The sequence below is a fragment of the Pongo abelii genome, chromosome 10 (genome assembly GCF_028885655.2).
Source record: "Pongo abelii isolate AG06213 chromosome 10, NHGRI_mPonAbe1-v2.0_pri, whole genome shotgun sequence".
Lineage (NCBI taxonomy): Eukaryota > Metazoa > Chordata > Mammalia > Primates > Hominidae > Pongo > Pongo abelii.
This window is the reverse complement of record NC_071995.2, coordinates 94,857,482-94,879,727: the sequence shown is the minus strand read 5'-3', so window position 1 is coordinate 94,879,727 and position 22,246 is coordinate 94,857,482. Positions and strand designations below refer to the sequence as shown.

Below are 22,246 nucleotides of genomic sequence, written 5' to 3'. Positions count from 1 at the left end.
ACAGAGACTGTATATAGCCCACAAAGGCTAAAATATTTGCTGTTGGGTCATTTACAGACAAAGTTTTCTGACAACTAAACTTAGAGAATCCTCTAATATAGTTACTTTCAAAACCAAGATTTTATAAAAATCAAAGTGGAGGCTGGGCATGGTGGCTCATACCTGTAATCCTAGCTTTTTGGGAGGCTGAGGCGGGCATGTCAGTTGAGGCCAAGAGTTTTGAGGCCAGCCTGGCCAATGTGGTAAAACCCCGTCTCTACTAAAAATAGAAAAATTAGCCAGGCATGGTGGTGTGTGCCTGTAATACCAGCTACTCGGGAGACTGAGGCAGGAGAATTACTTGAATCCGGGAGGCAGAGGTTGCAGTGAGCCGACGTGGGGCCACTGCACTCCAGCCTGAGTGACAGTGAGACTCTGTCTCAAAAAAAGAAAAAAAAAATCAAAGTGTGCTGTAAATATCTTATGTTCTTATCATCTTATTAGTTCTTTGACTAAGTTTTTAAAAGTCCATGAAAGGACAGATGAAGTCATAGCTTAATTTCCAGCATTTTTTCTTTTGTTTATTCAGTAGTGCTATATTCTATAGATTTGGTGAAATGTGGCATGTTTGTTTCAAGATAAATATTAATAAAAAGTCAACTATTACAGAGAAAGACTCAGTACATCTCAGGCAATAAAAATATCAAAATCAATTGCTAGAAGATTTGATCTAAAGAAAAAAGCTATTTATATTTGAAAGTAATGAAATAGCATTCATCTAAAATTTTAGCAATTCAGTCCTTTCACTAATCCACATTAATCTTCTCTTCTGATGATTTTTGAATAAGTGAGAGTTTCAAGTTTTCACATAAATGCCAATTTTCCATCTAGGTATGCATGCGTGTGGGAAAAAATTTTTTCCCCCAATTCTTAAGGTCTTGATTGTGTTTTGTAAGATCTGTATATTGCCTTTATTATAGAGGACAGAAGGGTCATTCTTTCAAAGTTTGGTGTATTAAAATAGATACCGTTATTTTGGTAGTGATTATTTAATTTCCTCCTAAGTCATGAGAAAACTCAAACAGCCTAGTTTAACTAGATTTTGTAACTCTAAATATTTGCAAAATATTACCTTAAATATTTAAAATGGAGAAATAAAATCATACAGGTATTAAGCTATTTTCCTTCAGCTTCAGACTTACTCATTGAAACTGCTTTGTGAGGTTGGAGCTGGGATCCTACAGACTATATTTCTCTTTTGTAACTAGTTTCCTGTTACATTTTGCCAATAGATGGTACCAATGGAGATAGGAAAGTAAAAGAGGAGGGACAAAGGACTTTTCTCCTTTTTGTTTACTTCCTTTTCCTGTTCATGTCTCCACAGCAACAAAGCTTCACCCTGGTAGGAACAGGAGTGGCAAATGGTTCCAGTTTGCAGTTTTTCCACACTCATAAAACCATCTTCATCACATCCTCTCAGAGATGCCAGCATCAACTAGCCATTTCCTCCCTCTGAAAAATCTGGGTTCCAGCTTTGCAGGGTTCCCCTTCCAAGCTCTTGACACGTAGTTTTCTTTTCAGAGGTCTGGATCCCAGTTTCGTAGGGTTCTCCTTCAAGCCTCTGAGTTTTCATAATTCCTACGACTTCCCTTTGTTCCTCTCAGCTCTGGTATTGATGGTTGCTTTTTGCAGTTACTATGTCTGTGATACATGTCTGTCCTCCTTTTTGCCTTTTCAGTTCTCCAATTTTCCTGATTAGCAACTTTTATTAAATTGTCTGTTAAAATTACAGGTGTGGTTTCTGTCTCTTGACTGTACCCTGCCTAATACACTGGTCAGAATACTAGGCCTTTGCCAGCCAAAGTCGAGGAGATCACATTAATAGCTACTGAGCCTCTGCAGTGTGCTGAGCCTTTCCCTGTTCTCGGTATCCCGTTGGGTGTCTTCTGTGGTCCCAGAGCTGCCTGGGTATACGTCATTATCACACTGCATTGTTGTCTGCTTTTCTGTAGTGTTTCTCATCTTGAGGCCAGTGCTGATGTCTTTTGTTTCTCTGTCCTTAGTTCCTAACACAGGATTCATATAAACTAGGTGAGTCATGATAAAATTACCTGATGAAGGGAGGGATCTTATTTTGATAATTTTTGGCATCTAAAATTCTTCAGAAAATGAGTTGTTTAAACCACATCTTAACCTGGTATCAAAGATTATGTGATGCCCTCCAGAAGTCACATACCTGAGGCTTGATTAGGTTTTTCTAGTTCAGTTGTTAATGAGATTGAATATGCCTCATTCTCACTGGCGTATCTTACCAGCTCTTGTAAAACTGTTCCAGGGAAGAATGTAAATCCATCTATCAAGATACATTTCAAATGATCAGGCCTCTTCCCATCAACCCTTCCACCTCCATTACGCTTGTAGAGTGAACCCTGTTTCCTTCAATGTACTTTCTTCATTAGTACCTAAATGTATGCTGGATACAGGGTCATGCTGAGAGTTTCCAAGACTTCTAGATATTTTGATTGCAGTATACTTTCCTCTCCATTATTTAGTGGGGTCACCTTGGCCTGTGTAAATCCACTTCCAGACCCCTTCCCCCATCATAGTGCATGTTACAGGCTCCTGTGTCATTTCTTTCTTAATACCTTTTAGTGTAGGTTACCTTCCCCTAAGTATAATTAAACAAATCTATAATTACTATGTCTATTCCTGCTTTATTTCCTTTATAGTGGAGATTTGTTGACTAACTATAGATAGCTTGAATGTCTTGGTTTACTTTATAGGGATTTTTAGAGGAAAAAGTAAATATTTCTTTGAAATTTCTATGTACTTATCAAGGGATATAGATAATTTGTTTTCTGTCTTTCAGAATTTTGATGGGGATTTGGTTTAAACTTTTTCTTTATCTGCTGTTTGAGTTTTATAGTATAAATCTTTTTAAGAAATTGTGTTTATTTTTGTTTACTCTTGAATTTTAATACATCATAGTATGCTAATTAATATAGTGTTTGTCTCCAAATGCCAAAATGTTATGAAATTGTGAAAATTGTTTAGCTATATTCTTTTTCTTGGGACTATGATAGGAATTGCTGCCTACTTGAAATTAGGCATGGCCATGTGACCTGATTTAGCCAATGAAATCTGAGCAGAAGTAATGTGTAATACCCCTAGATGGACACTTTGAGTGAGTTTGTATAGACAGTACTTTGCCACTGTTTATCCTCTTGCCATAGTAGCAGCTCCTTCAGCCTAGATCCTTGAAGACTTGGAGCAGAGCCTCCAGTCAGTGCTCAGTGGATGTATAATATGAAAGAGAATAAAATCTTGATTATTATAACCTAGTCAAATCTGACTGCTACAGTTGGTATTAATTAATGTCTTCTTTAAAGGAACATTTATCAAATAAACACATCTCAGATAAAAACAGTTGTTCACCCACGGTGTATGTATCTTCATGTTTGTCCTTAGTGGTTATAATAATCTGTATAAATTATGAAGAGAATCTGCTGGAATGATTAGTAAGGTGCTTTATTTGTGGGCCAAATAGTAGCAGGTATTAGATACGTTGGTGGGCCAAGAAATGAAGGGAAGCCAAGAATGGAGTGATACATCTTACAAAAGAGACCAAATTTCATACCCGATGACATCAAATTTTATACCTAATGATGTCAAATATAGGCCATTTGTTTCAGGAAAAAAAAAAAAAGCCATCTGACCAGGCAGTTTTGGAAAGTCATCTGTTGAGAATATAGTTACCTAGTGGCAGGTCTGGGAAAAAGAAATTCACTCTCGACTCTAGCCATATATCCTTTTTTTGGGGTGGGGTGGGGTGGGGTGGAGTGGTGGGGGCACGGAGGCCGAGTCTCACTCTTGTCACCCAGGCAGGAGTGCAGTGGCTTGATCTCAGCTCATTGCAGCCTTTGCCTCCTGGGCTCAAGCAATTCTCCTGCCTCAGCCTCCTGAGTAGCTGGGATTACAGGTGTGTGCCACCACACCTGGCTACCTTTTTTTGTATTTTTACTAGAGATGGAGTTTCACCATGTTGGCCAGGCTGGTCTCAATCTCCTGACCTCAGGTGATCCACCTGCCTTGGCCTTCCAAAGTGCTGAGATTACAGATGTGAGCCATGTGCCCGGCCCCTGTATCCTTTTTATTATTAAAATATTTGACCTTGCACACTTACTGAGAAACAGGTAAATAAATATATGTATACATTTTACTTTCTTAAAATCTACTTTTACTTTTTAATTATGCTTCTGTTTTTATTCTTTTTTCCCTAACCTTTTTTTTTTTTTTAAACAAATTTGCACAGAGTTCTGGGCTTATGACAGGATCCTCACTCGTCCCTGCATAATCTGTATATCTGTGTGTGTATGTAGTTATACAGCAATAAAATAATTAATATCTGTGAACTCAACTTCTTAAATATTGTCAGTAACTTAACTTTTTATATGCTTTTCTCCTTGCCTCTCCCTAATTTGTAACTATCATCATAAACTTTATTTTAATCCTGTGTATTTTTAAAAAGCATTATATATAGTTTACCTAAACAATAAATATATTGTGTTTTTTTATTTTTATAAAAAATACTAAATGTAGTCTTCTGGGACTTCTTTTTGTTAAAGATCACATTACTAATATTCGTCCTTGTTGCATGTGGTTGTAGTTCATTCATTTTTACTGCTGTATAATAATATTCTATTCTATGAATTACCGTAATTTGTTACCTATTATCTGGTCTGTAATAGACATTTAGGTTGTTTCTAGTATTATGCTATTACGGGCATGTTGCTGTGACCATTTCTGTTCATATTTTTGGGTAAATGTGTTATAGTTTCTCTTGGATATGTACCGAGGATTAAAATCTCAGGATACCTTTCTCAGGAAGAATTTGAATTTACTGGCCTAATATTATTACTAGTTAACTTTTCACCAGATAAAATAAGCTGGATTGCTCTCTCACGTGTGTGTGTACAACCCAGAGGTGTAACCTCTCAGTGCTTGCTTTATCAGTTAAAAAGGTTGGTTTTCAAATGACTAGGTAGGGTAATTTGAATCTCAGAATTATCAGTAGTCTACTATAACCTTTCTGTAGTTGTACTTTGAGAAACGCATTACTTATATGCAAACTCACGACTGGGAGTGTTCATCACATAACTGAGATGTAAAATAATTGCCTTCTCGTCTCTCTTGTTTTTGTTTGTTTGTTTTTTGAGACAGGGTCTCACTTTGTCTCCCAGGTTGGAGTGCAGTCACAGCTCACTGCAGCCTTAAACTCCTGGGCTCAAGCGATTCTCCTGCCTCAGCTTCCTAAGTAGCTAGGACTACAGGCACATGACACCACATCTGGCTATTTTTAAATATTTTTTTGTAGAATTGAGGGTCTCACTGTGTTGCCTAGACTGGTCTCAAACTCCTGGCCTCGAGATGCTCCTGCCTCAGCCTCCCAAAGTGCTGGAATTATAGCCATGAGCCACAGTGCCTGGCCTGAGCTTCCTTTTAATGGGCTTTTTTCCCCTTTTGTATATAACAGTTTGTATATCAAAATGAGGCACTATCTCAAGTGGTTACAATTGCTCTCTTGGTTCTATTCTGAGTAAGACCATTATTATCAAAAGCATCAGATGACATTTCTAATAGATCACTGTCTGAATTCTCTGAAGCTGAACAGCTGTTTAAAACAAATGCCCTTTCTGTGGGGATTTATCATCTGCAAATCAATTTATTATTCATGATGGAAGTATCTATATTCCGAGTGACATTTAAATCAGATTTTATATTTTGAATTTTAATTTATTGCCCAGCAGACAATGTATACAAAAATATGTTTAAAGAAAATAATGAAAATAAGTTTCAGTTGAAAAATATTATCTTGTGAAAGTCAGAGGGATCTGGGGGATTATTTATACAAATGATGGTGTTGAGAAACAACCTTAATAAACCTGTTTGAAGCTTCTCAGCTACTGGTTATTTTTGTCTAAGTTCTTACTCAACTCAGGAGGTAATGGGTAGGGATGTCATTTCACGTAGGGGTTCCAATATAGTGAACTGTAATGTCTTGATCTCTACAAGCTTAATAAAGGCAGTCAATTAAATTTTAAGACTTAGCACGGTGGCTCATGCCTGTAATCTTAGCACTTTGGGAGGCCCAGGTGGGAAGATTGCTTGAGTTCAGGAGTTCAAAACTCCATCTCTACAAAAACAAATATTAGCTAGGTGTGATGGTGCATACCGGTAAGTCCCAGCGACTTGGGGGGCTGAGGCAAAAGGATTGCTTGAGCCTGGGCAATGGAGGCTTCAGTGAGCCATGATCCTGTTACTGCACTCCAGCCTGGGTGACAAAGTGAGATCCTGTCTCAAAATAAATAAATAAATTTTATATATGTTGTCACATGGCTCAAACAGTTTTCATGTAAAGTTCATTTTGAGTATGTGTGCTATTATTTGAATTTTTGGCCTTTGAAATAATTATGAAAACATTTATCGTTATTATCCTGGTGTTTCACTCATTTGCAGAATAACTTCATTCTGAAAATGATATAACACTTCCCAAGACTAAGTAATATTAACAGAGTTAATATTTTATCTTTTTGCCCTCAGTGCCTCCTATATTGCTGGGGACATGATAGGGCCTGTGTGTGAATGTTTGCTGAAATGAATGAATAATACTTTTTAATATATAGGAGAAAACCTAAGCACAGCAGTTTGTGTGAGACAGTGATCAGAAACTTTGCCAGTTAATAGATTGACTTCAATCAGGGAGACAGAGCCTAAGTCAAAAAAGATGACTAATCTCTAGTACTATGTTAGTATTTGCTGTCATTCATTCATTCTGTAGGTATTTATGAGCACCTGTTGAGTGTCAGGATTTGTTCTAAATGCTGAGGATACAATAATGAGCAAAATATATTAATTCCCTGTTCTTAAGGAGACCACATTCTAGTGGAGGGAATCGACAATAGACCAATATATGCTGGGCACGTTGGCTCACGCCTGTAATCCCAGCACTTTGGGAGGCTGAGGTGGGCAGATCACGAGGTCAAGAGGCCAAGACCATCCTTGCCAACATGGTGAAACCTTGTCTCTACCAAAAAGTACAGAAAAAATTAGGTGGACATGGTAGCACATGCCTGTAGTCCCAGCTACTCTGGAGGCTGAGGCAGGAGAATCACTTGAACTCGGGAGGCAGGGGTTGCAGTGAGCTGAGATCGCGCCATTACACTCCAGACTGCACAGTAGAGTCAGACTCCGTCTCCAAAAAAAAAAAAAAAAACCCAATATAGAATGTTAGACAGCAAGACTGTGGAGAAAATTAAAGCAGTTAAGGGGAATAGAGTGTTAGCTGCGTGTAGAGTTCTGTTTTGTACAAGGTGACCAGGGAAGTGATATTTGAGTAGAACCTAAAAGGAAATAAGGAAATGAGCCATTAACATCTGGAGAAAATGCATTCCAAGCAGAGGAAGGGCAAGTGCAAAAAAAGAAACAGAGACTGTGCTGCTATAGTGGAGTGGGTGGGAGCAGAATGGCAGAAAACGAGGTTAAAAAGGAGATGGGCAGGCCATTTATGAGGTTTATCAGGACCTCATAAACCATTTAAGAACTTTAACAGTTTAGTAAGTGCCAGTCATTTTAGGGTTTTGAAGAAGAGTGATTATGTTATTTATGATTTAATATGTTTGCTCTGGCTGCTATATAGAAATACACTATGGGCAGTGGGGCAGGGAGGGCAGAGGTGTTGCGGTGGGAGCAGTAAGACAAGTTAGGATGCTCGAAATTTTTTTTCTTGAGAGTTGGGGTCTCACTCTGATTCCCAGGCTGGAGTGCAGTGACGAGATCACAGCTCATTGCAGTCTCAAACTTCTGGGCTCAAGTAATCCTCCTGTCTCAGCCTTCTGAGTAGCTGTGTGCCACCCTGCCTGGCTAATTTTTAATTTTTTTTTCCTAAGAGGAGGGGTCTCACTATGTTGCCCAGGCTGGTCTTGGAACTCTTGGCCTCAAACAGTTCTCCCGCCTCAGCCTCTCGAGTCACTGGGATTACAGATGTGAGCCACCATGCCCAGTTGGATGCTCTAAACATTAAATTCTAAGCAAAGAGATGATGAGGCTGGGCTTGGATCAGGATTTGAGCAGTTCATGTGATCAGACTCGATACATTTTGAAGGCTTTGGTGATGCGTGGATTGTGGAATGTGAGAAAAGGAAAGACAAAGCAAATGTTAGACTATAGTTACCATCCATTTACTGCCATGGTGAAGACTGCAAAAGGAGCAGAGTTTGAAGGAGTAGAGATACACGTGCTATTTTCTTGCTGAAATCTGTCTCTCATACTAGATTTTAATTCTTCAGTAGTTAGCAGGTAAAAGAGTTGCTTCCTAACTCTGGAAATTTACTACTGTGGAAAGAAAATTGAGTTGGGATCCCTAAGGTGAAATTTTAAGACCTGACTCTCACTTGCAGAGACTTGGCCAGATCACTTCACTTTTTTGAGCCTCTTCAGGCTCTGTTTCTTTAATCATAAAATAAATTGCTTGGCCCAGGTTGTCTCTAATGTTTCTTCAGTTGTCAGAATTGATGTCTCTATCCATTCTGTTTGGAACTGCGTTGGTTACACTTTGCCCTTGTCTACTTGTTAACTTTAAGTATTCCTCAAGTTTCTGACCTTCCCTCTTATTACACATACCCTTTCTGGCTTCAGTTGGTTTTATATAATTGCAGTTCTCGGACTCAAACTTTAAACATTGACTTTTTTTCTGAGTTCTAGATTAAATTTGTTCCAATAGGTTCAATCCTTAATTTACTTTTTTCCCCCAAACTTACTTCCTGTGCTCAGCAATTAGTAATTTTGATTATGGTTACTATTATTACTAGCTATTACCTTTCTTATTGAATTATTAATGTTCTGTTTGCTAAGATAGGTTAATTGAAATTCAGCTTGGGAAACTAACCTAGCAAATCTTACAGTGTGATTTGTGATCCTGAGACCCTTTCGGAAAGCCCACAAGGTCAAAACTTAATTTTCATAATACTAAAATATTTGTCCCACCCTCCCCCCGCCCCCGGCCCTGCCTTTTAAACTCTGTTGACATTTGCCCTGGTGGTACATATGCAATGTGTGTAAAACTTCTGGCTCCTTGTTTCAAAATCATGGCAGTGGCATTCTTTACTTCACACATACAGGGAAAGAAAGAAACAGTTTCACTTAAAAATGTTCTTGATGAAGGAGTAAAATGTATTAATTTTATTAAATCTCACCATGTCTGTGTTAATGTCTGTGTGGTGAAATCCGAAGCATAAGACATTTCTGCTACATAGTATAGCCATACGATGGAATAGTAAACATCCATTTAGAAAGATGATGTATAGTTACATTTATTTATATAAATGGATCTCCATGAAATAGTTGAGGGGAAGTAGCTGAAATGTAATACTTGATGGGAAAACAGCCTATGAAACAGCATGTATGGCCTGATGGAATTCATGTGAATGTATTTTATATATGTTTTTTGGAACATTAGGTTTTGTAAAATGTTAAAAGTGTCATTGATATTACATGGCCAAATATATTTGGAGCGTCAGTAATACTTATTAGTATATGAAGTCTCTGCAAAATTTTATAGTTTTTCTACTTTATTTGATTTAGCTTTCCAGATTTGACCAAACTATTAATAGTAGTGGGACAGGTGGTTTCTATGTTGTATGAATTCTGTACACCACTTTTAATACCTTTATATGGAAAAACAAACAGTATTCATTACCGAAAACCTGTGTCTGATCCAATTAAACTATTTCATAAACTCTAATACTTTAAAAAATTATCGTCTATTTGAGTAGCAAAATAGCCATAATTTGAAATGTTGTCACTGAAAGACTTCATATTACATCTTTGCTCTTGATTATGGGTCACATTTTTCTGTTTCTTGGTCTCTGATTTTTTGTTTGCTGTCAGACATTGTGAAAAAGGACAGTACAGACTGAAGTATTCTGTCAGGTCACTAGTGTTAGGGGCTAAGTCAGTTCAGTTTGGGATGGGACCTTGTTGCAGTTTTAGTTGTCTTTAGTTTACCACTGGTATCAGATGTTGTGAAGGCAGGATGAGGACACTCCCTTTATTAGAGTTTGAGATCTGAGCACCTGTGAGATTCAGGCAATCTCGCCATCCTTTATAGCCCACCCCAGCCTTTTTAGCCCAGTTTGTTGCACTGTGGGAGATCCCTCTCTGTTTCACAGCCCAGCTGTTGGCATTTGGAGCAGCTGGGACATGTTTTTTTTTTTCTCTCTCTAGCCCCACTTCTGGCTTCGGTCCTTACCTCTGGAGAGAGCACTGAACTAATACCCTGCCACCTTCCTTTGGCAGGCATGACCTTACACTTAGTATGCCACTTGAACAGGGGTTTCTCTCAGCTCTCCTGCCTTGTCCCCAGCATTCTGTGGTCCCATCGCCTCACCTTCCCTTATTCAGCTTCAATACTTGGAAGGGATCCTATTGGAAAAGTGCAGATTTGCTTTGTGAATGAGTTTTTTGAGATTTTAATCTATCTTGTCCCTGTGTTTCCCTTGAAAAGTCTGTTAAAAGTTGGCTAGTTTCCCCCTCCTATTGCAGGTTCACTTCTCCTTTCACCATGATCCCAGCCCTGTTTTCTTTTCCAGAAAGGGCTTGTTCCTCTAGAATTTAGTTGATTTATTTTCTTTGCATCCTCAGCTTTCTGAGTTTAAAAAACTATGGTTTTATAGTTTGTCTGGCTCATTCTTACTGTTAAGCTGGGAGCAACAACAGTCTTTTGTAAGCGTCTACATCATAATCATAAAGCGCTAATCCTGATATACTCTGTTGTGTTCAGCATAATTGGTATAGGTCAGATTGAAATTATTTAGCCAATTATTTCAGTAAAGCTCCACTCAAATGAAATATTGACCATATTTAGGCTTGATGGAAAACTGATATAAATGCCTGCTAACACGATAGTTAAAATGTTTTTATTGTGATAAAATATACAAAATAAAATTTACCGTTTTAGTTATTTTTAAGCATAAAGTTCAATGACAATTAAGATTGAAATTATGTGTAACCATCACATCTATCTCTAGAGCTTTTTCATGTAAGTAGAATCATACAATATTTGTCCTTTTGTGTCTGACTTAGTTCCCTTAGCATAATGTTCTCAAGGCTCATCTATGTTGTAGCATATGTCAGAACTTCATTTCTTTTTATGGCATTGTATGTATATGCCACATTTTGTTTATCCGTTGATTGGCAGGTTGTTTTCTCCTTTTGGCTGTTGTGAATAATGCTGCCATTAACATTGGTGTACAAGTATCTGTTTGAGTCCCCGTTTTCAGTTTTTTTTGTTTTTTTTTTGGTATATCCCTAGGAGTAGAATTGCTGGGTCATATGATTATTCTGTGTTTAGTTTTTTGAGGAACTACCAGTTTTTCACAATGGCTACACCATTTTACAGTTGCATCAGTGTTCCAGTTTGTCCACATCCTCACTGACACTGCTTTCTGTTTGATAGTAGCCATCCTAGTGGGCATGAGGTGGTATCTCATAGTGGTTTTGGTTTGCATTTCTCCAATGAGTAATAATGTTGAGCATCTTTTTATGTGCTTATAGGCCATTGGTATATCTTTGGTGTGATGTACATTCAAGACCTTTACCCATTTTTAAATTGGGTGTTTGTTTTTTGCTGTTGAGTTGTAGCAGTTCTTTCTGGATATTAAACTCTTATCAGATACATGATTTGCAAGTATTTTAACCCATTCTGTAGGTTGTTTCACTCTCTTTACTATCATTTTAAATTTAAAGTCCAATATGTCTGTTTTTTGAGGTCTTTTTTGTTGTTGCCTGTGCCTTTGGTGTCATATTTAAGAAATCATTGTGAAATCCAACATCAGGAATATTTTTTCTAAGAGTTTTACAGTATTAACTCTTATATTTAGGCCTTTGATTCATTTTGAGTTAACTCTTGTATATGGTGTAAGGTAATGGTTCAGTTTCACTCTTTTGCATGAAAACATCCAGTTTTCCCAGCACCATTTGCTGAATAAACTGCCCCTTCCCTATTGAATGGTCCTGGCACCTTTGTCAAAAATCAGGTGTGAGAGTCTGTGTTTGGGTTCTCAACTCTATTCTATTTGTCTATATATATCTATTCTTATGTCAATACCATAATGTTTTGATTATTGTAGCTTTTTATCTTTTTATTAAGTCTTGAAATGAGGATACATAAGACCTCCACCTTTGTTCTTCTAGTGCAAAACTATCCAAGGTTCCTTGGAATTCCATATAAATTTTAAGATATCGTTGTTGTCTTGCTTTTTTTTTTTTTTAAATTTGAGACAGGATCCCACTATCACCCAGTCTGTAGTGCAGTGGCATAATCATAGCTCACTGTAAACCGGAACAAATTTTAGACCATGTTCTTTTTCTGCAAAAGAGCACCATTGGAATTTTGATGGAGATTGCATTAAACCTGTAGATCATTTGGATAATGTTGACATCTTACTAATATTAAGTCTTCCAATCCATGAGTATGGGATATACTTTCATTTATTTAGGTTTCTTTAATTTTATTCAACAATATTTTGTAATTTTCAGCATATAAGTCTATCACTGCATTGGTTAAATTTATTCCTAAGTATTTTACTGTCTTTGATGCTATTCTAAATGGATTCTTTTTAAAATTTCCCTTTCATATAGTTCATTGCTAACCTATAGAAATACAACTGATTTCATCATGGCAGTTTTCTTTCTACATCTTAAGGAAATTAGTTTATTAGCTCTAACAGGGTTTTATTTGTGGATTCTTTAAGGTTTTCTTCATATAAGATCATGTCATCTCTAAATAGGGATAGTTTTACTTTTTCATTTCCTATTTGGCTGCCTTATATTTCTTTTTCTTGCCTAATTGTTCTGACTAGAACTTCCAGTACTGTATTGAATAGAAGTGGTGAAAGCAGGCATCTTTGTCTTGTTTTTTGTCTTAAGAGAAAAGCTTTCAGTCTTTCACCATTGAATAGGATATTAACTGTGAGTTTTTATATATGGCCTTTTCATGTTGAGGAAATTCCTTTCTGTTCTGTTTATTGAGTGATTTTATCATGAAAGGGTGTTGAATTTTGTAAAATCTTTTTTTCCTTTTTTTTTTTTTTGCTAAATCAGTTGAGAAGTTCATGTGGTTTTATCTTCATTTTGCTAATGTGATGTATTACATTAGTTGATTTTCTTTTTTTTTTTTTGAGACAGAGTTTTGCTCTTGTTGCCCAGGCTGGAGTGCAATGGCCCAATCTCGGCTCATTGCAACCTCCCCCTCCTGGGTTTAAGTGATTCTCCCGCCTCAACCTCCTAAGTAGCTGGGATTACAGACATGCGCCGCCATGCCCGGCTAATTTTGTATTTTTAGTAGAGACGGGGTTTCACCATGTTGTCCAGGCTGGTCTCCAACGCCTGACCTCAGGTGATCTACCTGCCTTAGCCTCCCAAAGTTCTGGGATTATGGGTGTGAGCCACTGCGCCTGTCTACATTAATTGATTTTCTTATGTTGAACCACCGTTGCATTCTTGAGACAAATCCTAGTTCATTATATACCCATTTGGTATAATCTTTTTAATAAGCTGCCGAATTCAATTTGTTAGTATTTTCTTAAGGATTTTTGCATCTATGTTTATAAAGGATACTGACTTGTAAAATTTTCTTTTCTTACGATGTCTTTGTTTGGCTTTGGTGTCAGGGTAATGTTGACCTTATAGAAGTCAAGAAGTGTTATCCCCTCTTCAGTTGTTTAGGAATAGGTTGTTAATTCATCTTTAAATGTTTGGTGGACTTTACCAGTAAAGTCGTCTGGTCCTGGGCTTTTTTGGTTGGAAGTGTTTTATACTGATTGTCACCTCACTTCTTAGGTATATTTTGGTTGTCTGTTTCTTCTTAAGTCAGTTTTGCTGGTTTGTGTGTTTATAAGAGTTTGTCTGTTTCATTAAGCTATCCACTTTGTTGGCATATAATTGTTCATAGCGTTCTTTTATAATCCGTTCTATTTCTGTATAATTGGTAGTAATGTTTCCACTTTCTGATTTTAGTCATTTGAGTGTAATCTCTTTTTGTTAGTCAGTCTAGCTAAAAATTTATTTTGTTGATTTTTTTTCTTTTTTTGAGAGAGAGTCTCACTGTGTTGCCCAGGCTGCAGTGCGGTGGCACGACCCCGGCTCACTGCAACCTCCATCTCCCAGGCTGAAGCAGTTCTCCTGCCTCAGCCTCCCGAGTAGCTGAGATTACAGGTACTTGCCACCATGTCCAGCTAATTTTTGTATTTTGGTAGAGATGAGGTTTCACCATGTTGGCTAGGCTGGTCTCAAACTCCTGACCTCAGGTGGTCCACCCACCTTGGCCTCCCTGCACCCGGACTATTTTGTTGATCTTTTAAAGAACCAACTTTCTGTTTTGTTTTTTTCTCTATTCTTTTTCTATTCTCTATTTTGTTTATCTCCAATTTGGACTTTATTATTTTCTTCTTTCTGCTAGCTTTGAGTTTTGTTTGATGTTCTTTTTCTAATTCTATAAAGTGTACCATTAGGTTATTGAGCTCTTTTAATGTAAGCTTTTATAGCTGTAAACATCCTCTTTACACTTATTTAGCTACATCCCATATGCTTATGTATGTTGTGTTTTTGTTTTCATTTGCATGAGGGTCTTTTTTATATCTCTTGTGGTTTCTTCTTTGATCAGTTGCTTGAGAATATGTTGCTTAATTTCCACATGTGCATGAATTTTCCGGTTTTCCTTCTGTTCCTGATTTTTAGTTTCATTCCATTTTGATTGGAAAAGAGCTTTTTATGATTTTAGTTTTTTAAAGTTTATTAAGACCTGTTTTATGGCCTGCCTTATGGTCTGTCCTGGAGAATGTTCCGTGTGTGCTTGAAGAGTGTGTATTCTGCTTGTTAGGTGGAGTGTACTATGTATATCTGATAGGTCTAATACAATAGATATATAGTGCTGTTCAAGTCCTATATTTCTTTCCTCCCCCTCCCCTCCCCTCCCCTCTCATCCCCTCCCCTCCCCTCCCCTCCCTTCCGCTTTCTGTGAGACAGGGTCTCTGTCGTCCAGGCTGAAGTGTGATCTTGGTTCACTTCAACTCTGCCTCCCAACTTCAAGCAATTCTCCTGTCTCAGCTTCCTGAGTAACTGGGATTACCAGCATGCACCACCACACCTGGCTAGCTGCTTTTGTATTTTTAGTAAAGACGAGGTTTCACCATGTTGGCCAGGCTGGTTTGAAACTCCTGACCTCAGGTGATCTGCCCGCCTCTGCCTCCTAAAGTGTTGGGATTACAGGCATGAGCCACCGCACCCAGCCACGTCCTGTATTTCTTTATAAATCTCTCTGGTTCTTCTATCCAGTACTTAAAATAGGATATTGAAGTCTCCATCTATTATTGTAGAGTTGTCTGTTTCTCCTTTCAATTCTGTTTTTGCTTAATATATTTTTAGTCTCTGTTTTTAGGTGTGTAAATGTTTATAATTGATGTAGCTTAATGTGTCGAACCCCTTATAATATATGATGGCCTTCTTTGTCTCTTGTTATCATACTCTGTTTTGTCTGACAAAAACATAGCTACACTTGCTCTTTTTTGGTTACTATTTGCATGGAATATTTTTTCCTATCCTTTCACTTTCAGTTTCTTAGTGTCTTTGTATCCAAAGTGCTTCTCTCTCTTTTTTTTTTTTTTGAGACAGAGTCTCCCTCCCTCACCAGGCTGGAGTGCAGTGGTGTGATCTCAACTCACTGCAACCTCTGCCTCTTGGGTTCAAGCCATTCTTCTGCTTCAGCCTCCTGAGTAGCTGGGACTACAGGCACCTGCCACCATGCCCAGCTAATTTTTGTATTTTTAGTGGAGATGGGGTTTCACCATGTTGGCCAGGATGGTCTTGATCTCTTGATCTCACGATCCACCTGTGTTGCCCTCCAAAAGTGCTAGGATTACAGGCGTGAGCCACCGTGCCCGGCCTTTTTTAATGGAGTTTCGCTCTTGTTGCCCAGGCTGGAGTGCAGTGACGCAATCTTGGCTCACTGCAAGCTGCGCTTCTCGGATTCAAGCAGTTTTCCTGCCTCAGCCTCCTGAATAGCTGAGATTATAGGTGCACGCCACTATGCCTGGCTAATTTTATTTATTTATTTATTTTTTGAGATAGAATCTCACTCTGTCACCTAGGCTGGAGTGCAGTGGCGTGATCTCAGCTTACTGCAACCTCCACCTCCCAGGTTCAAGCGATTCTCCTGCCTCGGCCTCCCGAGTAGCTGGGACTACAGGCATGTGCCACCACGCCCGGCTATTTGTTTGTATTTTTAGTAGAGATGGGGTTTCACCATGTTGGCCAGGCTGGTGTTGATCTCCTGACCTTGTGATCTGCCTGCCTCCGCCTTCCAAAGTGCTGGGATTACAGGCGTGAGCCGCTGCACCTGGCCAGTTTTTGTGTTTTTAGTAGAAATGGGATTTCACCATGTTGGCCAGGCTGGTCTTGAACTCCTGACCTGACGCGATCCACCCTCTTCCCAAAGTGCTGGGATTACAGGTATGAGCCACTGCACCCGGTCTCTTTTAGACAGTAGTTAGGTGGATTGGGTTTTAAAAAAATCCAGTCTGACAGTCTCTGCCTTTTAATTGAAGAGTTTAATTCATTTACATTTAAAATACTGATAAGGAAGAACTGATTTTTCTAGTTAGCTATTGTTTTCTGTATGTCTTACTTGTTTCTAACTCCTTAATTTTTTTATTTTTGCCCTTTTATTGCACTTAGCTAATTTTTAAAATAGTGTACCATTCCAATTCCTTTGTTTTTTTTCCTTTTCTGTAATATTTTGTGTTAGTTTTTTAGTGGTTACCTTGAGGAATATAGTTAACATCTTAAAATGATAGTAACCTCACTTGAATAATACCAACTTAGTAGTATATAGTCTGCTCCTGTGTATCTCTATCTCTTCCCTTTTATATTGTTATTGTCACAGATTATCTTTTTATATTTTATGTGCCCATCAGCAGATTTATAATTTTTTTTGCCTTTTAAGAGAAATGCAAATCAAAATCACAATGAGATAACATCTCACGCCAGTCGAATGGCGATTACTAAAATGTCAAGAAACAACAGATACTGGCAAGGTTGCGGAGAAATAGGGATGCTTTTACACTGTTGGTGGGAATGTAAATTAGTTCAACCATTGTGGAAGACAGTGTGGCGATTCCTCAAAGATTTAGAACCAGAAATACCATTTGACCAGCAATTCCATTACTGGGTATATACCCAAAGGAATATAAATCATTCTGTTACAAAGATACATGCATGTGTATGTTCATTGCAGCACTGTTCACAATAGCAAAGACATGGAATCAACCCAAATGCCCATCATTGATAGACTGGCTAAAGAAGATGTGGTACTTGGACACCGTGGAATACTATTCAGCCACAAAAAGGAATGAGATCATGTCCTTTGCAGGGACATGGATAAGGCTGGAAACCATTATGCTCAGCAAACTAACGCAGAAACAGAAAACCAAACACCTCATGTTCTGACTTATAAGTGGGAGCTGAACAGTGAGAACATATGGACACAGGGAGGGGAACAACACTTCCTGGGGCCTGTTGGAGGAGGGCGGGGGTAGGGAGAGCGTTAGGGAAAAGAGCTAATGCATGTTGGCCTTAATACCTAGGTGATGGGTTAAGTGCAGCAAACCACCATGGCACATGTTTACCTATGTAACAAGCCTGCTCATCTTGCACATGTACCCCAGAACTTCAAAAACAACAATAAAATAATTAAAAAAACAAGAAAAGCAAAAAGAGTTAAAAACCAAAAGTGCATTAATACTCTCTTTTATAATTACCTGTGTAATTACCTTTACCAGTGTTATGTCTTACGTCCTTTCATTACAGCCTGAGGGTTTCCCTTTAACAGTAGGTCTACTGGTAACATACTTCCTTGGCTTTTATCTGGAAATTTCTCCTTCATTCTTAAATGATAGTTTTGCTGAATATAAAATTCTTGGTTGACTTTTTGTTTTCTCTCTGGATTTAAAATATGCCATTCCTATTGCTGCCTGGTCATCACAGTTTATGATGACACATCAGCTGTTAATCTTACTGAGGAGCCCATGTACATGTCTAGTTGCTTTTCTCTTGCTGCTTTCAAGATACTTTATTTGTCTTTGGGTTTCTCCACTTTGAATATAATGTGTCTGAATTTTGTATCTCCTTTGAATTTATTCTTGGATTTATTTGAAATTTTTGGATGTATGTATTCATGTCTTTCATCAGGTTTGAGAAGCTTTTAACCGTTATTTCTTCAAATATTTCCCCCTTTCTTTTATCTTTGGGGGCTCCTGTGCTGTGTAGGTGGGTACACTTGATAGTGTCCCTGTCTGGTAGGTTCATCAGGCTCTATTCATTTTTCTTCATTCTTTTTTCTTTGTATCCCTAAGACTGGATAATTTTAATTGCCTTGTCTTCAAATTTGCTAATCATTTTTTCTGCCTGTTCAAATCTGTTGAACCACCGTAGTGAATTTTTTAATTGTAGTTATTGTAATTTTTAACTTTGGAATTTTTGTTTGATTCCATTTTATAATTTCAGTCTCTTTATTGATATTCTTGTTTTGCTCATACATTGTTTTCCTGATTTCCTTCAGGTCTTTGAGCATATTTAGGACAGTTGATTTAACACTTTTGACTAGCAATTCCAAATTCTGTGCTGCTTCAGGTTTCTGTCAAATGCTTTTTTTCTTAATGGGCCATGCTTTCCTGTTTGTGTGCTTTGTGGTTATTTGTTGAGACCTGGCCACTGTACTACAATGTGATAACTGTGGTTATCAGATTCTCCCACTCATCAGGCCTTTCTTGGCTAGTTGAAGGCTGTTGTCATCCCTTTGTGACTTTCCAAAACCATTTTTGCAAACTGTGTATTTCTTATGTGTATAGTTACTGAAGTTTCTATTACATTATCTCTGTAGTAAGTCAGTGACCTGACAATAATGTAACAATATCTGGTTTAAAGAAGGTGCTGTCTTATTAGATCTTCCAGTAGATGCAGGTGCACCTCCCCTGCCCAGTAGCCCCAGAGGGCCTAAATAAAGGCAAGCATCTGCCTCTGTGCCTGTCTCTCAGTGATCTGCCAAACTGACCAAAATATTCAAACTTGAATTTTTGGAGGACAAAGTTCTCCCACTGCCTGCTATGGCACTAATAAGTCGCTCCAGAGATGGGGGCTGCTATTCCTTACTGTTGTGGCAAAGCTGAGAAATGGGGAATGGTAGCTACTGGTTTGCCCATGTGAGTCTCCTATCAAGATCAGCAGCCTCTGCATGAAGCACTTTCCTGGTTGTTTTTAGTGTCTAATTAGGTTCCATACTTGGAAGATAGTTGATTCTTGTTGTTTTTCCAGTTTACTGGTTGTTTTTGGTACAAGAATCAAGCTCTAGAGCATTCTTCTCTGACATTTTACACCTCAAGTGTCATAATAAACTAATATTGTCTTTCTTATGGTATTTTTGAATGGAGGAAAATCTTTGGTACATTTCTTTTCTTCTAGTTTGTGTGTTTCACTATTCATACTATCAAAAGAAAAGAATCAGCCTCAGATTTGAACACATCAAGGATTAATTTTTTTTTTTAGACAGAGTTTCTCTCTTGTTGGCCCAGGCTGGAGTGCAATGGCACGATCTTGGCTCACTGCAGTCTCTGCCTCCTGGGTTCAAGCGATTCTCCTGCCGCAGCCTCCCGAGTAGCTGGGATTACAGGCGTGCACCGCCACACCCAGCTAATTTTGTATTTTTAGTAGAGACGGGGTTTCTCCATGTTGGTCAGGCTGGTCTTGAACTCCCGACCTCAGGTGATCTGCCTGCCTTGGCCTCCCAAATTGCTGAGATTACAGTCATGAGCCACCACACTTGGCCAAGGATTAAAAATTTTAAGTGTTTCTGTAAAAAACCTATAGCATGATTGAAATTTTAATTCAGTGCTCTGTCAGTGTTTTGTACAATCACTTCATGGTTTTGTTTTTTTGTTTGTTTTTTTGACATGGTATCTCGCTCTGTCACCTGGGCTGGAGTGCAGTGGCATGATCTTAGCTCATTGCAACCTCCACCTCCCAGGTTCAAGCGATTCTTCTGCCTCAGCCTCCCAAGTAGCTGGGATTACAGGTGCACACCACCACACCTGGCTAATTTTTGTATTTTACTTTGTGTTTTATGCAAATAACAACATTGTCTCTAGTGAAAAAAGTTTAAGTTTTAAACACTGGTTATTCTTCATTCTGTATGATTAGCTTACATGTCCTAGAGTGTGTTTGGTATTTGTCATGGCTTAATTATTGTGGGGAAAATAACAGAATATTTGCTTACATGCCACCTAATGAGTTCACTTTTTTTACAGTAGTTTTTATTTATAGTCATCATTGCTGAAAATGTTATGAAGAAATAAATCTGTCTTTATCTCTGTTTGATATTTCAGAAAGACTAAGAAAAGCAACATTACATGGAAAAATCTTAGTTTCCCAATAAATCCTAGATTTTATTCTTCACAATACTTGATTTGTTCTACATGTGCATTTTGCTTATTTACCTAAAGGAAAATCATTTAGTCATTTAAAAACAATATTTAGCCTTTTCTTTAATATTTTGCAATTATTAACAAAAAATTGTTTTAAGAATATTTCAAAAACATAAACAGTGGATTGCCACTCTAATAAGTCCTTTTATATTAGAGTAGCTTGAATATAAGGTGAAATTGTATGCAAAGAGTTTCTTACTGCAAGTGCTGAGAAAACCACACTATAACACCATTTTTACAAGTAAAGACTCATACTAGAACATTTAGTTTGGGAGTATTTATAGCTGTTATCTTCTTTAAAAACAGTGTATGGTATGCATATTTTTCTATTCCTAAGGCCCAAACTGAGTTGGCATTCTAGAATCATTATCTATATTCCTTAAGTAAATAGAATTCTTACCTTTTCAGGATAAAAGAAACGTAAAAACTTTCCTTAATTGTATAGCAGATAATCCAAGAACAAGTTTAGCCCAAGGTGAAGTAAGATAATTCATTGTATTTGCAAGTTCCTTTTATGTACTTATTGTTGAGAACTGATTTTTGAACATTTTCAACTGTCTTTAAATGGAGAGTTTATATGCTGTCATTCTGTAACCCTTTACTGCCCTTTTACCATTTTAAATTTGATGTAAGTATTACAAAAAGCTAGAAGTGTTTTTGACATCTAGAAAAACATTAGTTTTGCAGTACACACACATACATATATGAGACGTGTGTGTGTGTACATACATACGCAATATGTGTGTGTGTGTGTATGTATATACATGATAGGTGCTATGAGTAAAAACCAAGGATAGAGGAATAGAGAGAGTCAGAAAAGGGCCCTCTGAAGAATGACATTTACACTGAAATGTGAATATTTAGTCATTTACCATTAAGTCACACTGTTTATCTTAATATTCATAGAAACAATAGTGTAGGATGATGGCCTCCAGATTCATCCATTTATTCTAAGCAAACTAATGTAGGAACAGAAAACCAAATACCACATGTTCTCACTCATAAGTGGGAGCTAAGCAATGAGAACACATGGACACAAAGAGGGGTTCAACAGACACCGGGGCCTACTTGAGGGTGAAGATTGGAGGAGGGAGAGGATAAAAAAACTACCTATTGGGTACTATACTTACTACTTTGGTGACAGAATAATCTGCACACCAAACTCCCATATATGCAGTTTACCTATATAACAAACATGTTCATGTACTCCTGAGTATAAAAGTTAAAAAAAGAAATGATAGTGTAAAGATCTTAATAATCTCAAAAATTTTTATTAAACTGATAAAATATTTTAACCAAACTCTTGAGTGTTCCAATTTTAGATAATCAGTAATTTAGCACTGCCCTATTATAGTAAATATTAAAGATTAACCTTAAAGCCAATGTAAGTAGTTTTTATGTCACAAAAGGTGTTTTTAGTTTAGCATATGTGCCTCTATTCTCAGCTAACGAAAAAAGTTGGTATGCACAGTTCTACTTAAAGATAATTAGAAATGTCAGGGAACCTATTTCATTTGGGAATATTTTTTCTTTAATAATGATCTAGGCTGTGGTAATGAAATTCTTTATTATCTGTGTTTACAAATCACTGTAACTTAATTAAAATTTTACAATTATACCACAGATTAAAAATAGGAACAATTTGAAGATGTGATTTTATTTGAAAATTTTATAGTAAG

The 22,246-nt window shown here is 37.5% G+C and overlaps 1 protein-coding gene across 3 annotated transcripts in view; it reads left to right on the top strand.

Moving 5' to 3' along the window:
- The window catches only part of CDK17 (cyclin dependent kinase 17), a 115,826-nt gene that overhangs the window by 37,890 nt on the left and 55,690 nt on the right, over positions 1 to 22,246 (top strand). The gene's annotated exons all lie outside the window — the stretch shown is intronic.